Source organism: Cotesia typhae, unplaced genomic scaffold (genome assembly GCF_013202065.1).
Source record: "Cotesia typhae breed Kobodo isofemale line unplaced genomic scaffold, CoteBio_Ctyphae contig_4, whole genome shotgun sequence".
Lineage (NCBI taxonomy): Eukaryota > Metazoa > Arthropoda > Insecta > Hymenoptera > Braconidae > Cotesia > Cotesia typhae.
Window position 1 is genome coordinate 9848915 of NW_027423748.1, and position 2475 is coordinate 9851389.

A 2475-nucleotide genomic window follows, 5' to 3' on the forward strand; every position below is an offset into this window, starting at 1 on the left:
TCAGACCGTTTCACATTTTTCAAATTCATTTATTTTTCTACTCAATAATTATGAAAATATTTAATTGAATATAAATAATAGATTAAAAATAAAGTAAAAACATCTCAACAGACTCATAAAATTATTCTGTGAGATAAATTACTGAGTGTGTAATAAAATTATTATTTATTAATTATCAAGGAATATTAATGGCATAAATTAATTAAAAACAATGAAAATAAGTAATCATGGTAATTAAATAAATTTTTTTTCCGCTTGATCTATAAATTAATATTCAATTTATACTCGAATCTTACTCGAGGGTAATGGTAATTTATATTCATTTAATATAAATACTCGATTGAATTCAATAAAAACGTTTTTAATGAATGATAAAAAGAACTTTGACTTTGTTTACATTATTTTTATTATTTATTATTTACGATTATAATATCACCGTTTTATCATTCTTTTTTTCGCTTTGCGTTCAATCGAGTCGAACGATCAATGCCTCCAAGGAATGCGCTACTGTCTATATTTATTTGCACTAAGGGGAAGGATGTCTTATAATAATAACAGTTAAAAAAAATAATAAATAAACAATAATAATAATAATAATTAGAAGGCTGCAAAATGACGAAACTATGTATGATAAATTCAAAATATTTATAAATTTACTCAATAATATTTTTTTGTTTTAAAAAATAATCTCTAATCCAATGAATAAATTTATATATTAAATATTTTCCGAGAAATTTATAACGAAAAGTATTTCCCACGATACTAAACTTTATATCACGTATTAATATTTATATATGATAAATATTAAATTAAATATATATTATAAACGATATTTGAATTGGAAAAAAAAAAAAAAAAAAAAAAAAGTATTTTCTTTTTTATTTTTCTCATTCATTATGACCATTTTCTTTTAGTCTCTTGAAACGGTACAGTATCCGTCTTCCCCTCGATTTTTTTTTTTTTAAATCATACCCGTATTCTCTTCCTTTCGCGTCAGTGGACAGCGAACGCGCGCAATTGACCGCTTCCTACGACTTCCGGTTTTCGCTTCACTGTTAAGTTCTTTCAGTTCGTTGATTCAATTTTTTTTTTTTCACTCGAAAAATTATCTTATAAGAATATTATTATTTAAAAAATTACCCATTCAATGTTTTAATAAATGAATAAAAAAATTTTCTCCAAAAAATAAATTGTCAATAATTAAATCGAAAATATTTAAAACAATTTTAAATCATTGATTAATTCTTATGCAAACTAAAATCGTACTAATTAAATTCCGTTTAAAAATAAGCGTTTAGAAGTGGATGCACTGTACGACAGTGACGTAAGACAATTACAATTACAATTAACTATAATAATAATAATAACAATGACAATAAATAAAATGATGTAATAAATAATTTAACGCCGGGGAATTTCCATAAAATTATTTCCTCATCATTAATATGACATACAAGTGTATGATGAATAATAAACGCTGTACATATATTTATATTTATTTATAAATAAAATTGTAGACGCAATAGAAAAAAAATTAAAGAATCGTGACATGTTTAATCACAAAAGACAAAACTATTAATGCTGAAATAACTTATACATTGTAATTTATTATTATTAATGTAATTTACCTGCAGTGCTGATGTATCTGGTACACTATAGATTTTCATTTAACTCTAATTGGTAATAGTAAAATACTACTACTAACTAAAAATCACTGTAAATAACTGAAATTCGCAATAAATAAATAAATAAATAAATGCACGGAGTTTTAGTTGGCCTGACACAGTACTTAGCGGTAATAAAAATGATTAATAAATAAAATTATTATTTAATGGAGTAACATATTATGTATAGTGCACATTGCATGTTTTGTACATGTAAGAGACGAACACGAGTGATAGAAGAGCGAACGAGTCCAAGTGCATTGAAAGACTGCTGCTACTTGGAGTTTGGTGCATAAAACAGCACGAATCACGACTCAATTCCGATATACCCCACCCTAGTTGTACAGCTGACGTTCGAACCCTCGCCCCTATGGCCTCAGGGCTAAGCGCTTTGTTACATTTGCTCGGGATTTATCTGTTGACCTTTCTCTTTTTGAGTTTAGTTGCTACTATGTGCTAGGTACTCACAAAGTTTAACATTTTTGGCATTTTTGTTGCCTGTGGATCAAATACAGGGAAATTTTACGAACACTACTTTGTATTTAGTTTAGAATTAGACTTTTTGCTCGGAGGAAAAAAAAAAACGAGCTTTGTTAAAATTTATTGGGGCAATTTTGTCCTTGAATTTTTAACATTGAAAAAATTTATTAAGGAAAATTTTTCCTTGAAATTTTACAAACTTAAAAAAAATTAATAATTTTTTTAAGAATTTTTTTTTGTAAAAAAAAATTGGACAAAATTTTTTTTACTCCCTTAAAAAATTCAATTTAATTAATTATTACAATAAATAATTAATAAAGCAAAAAATGAG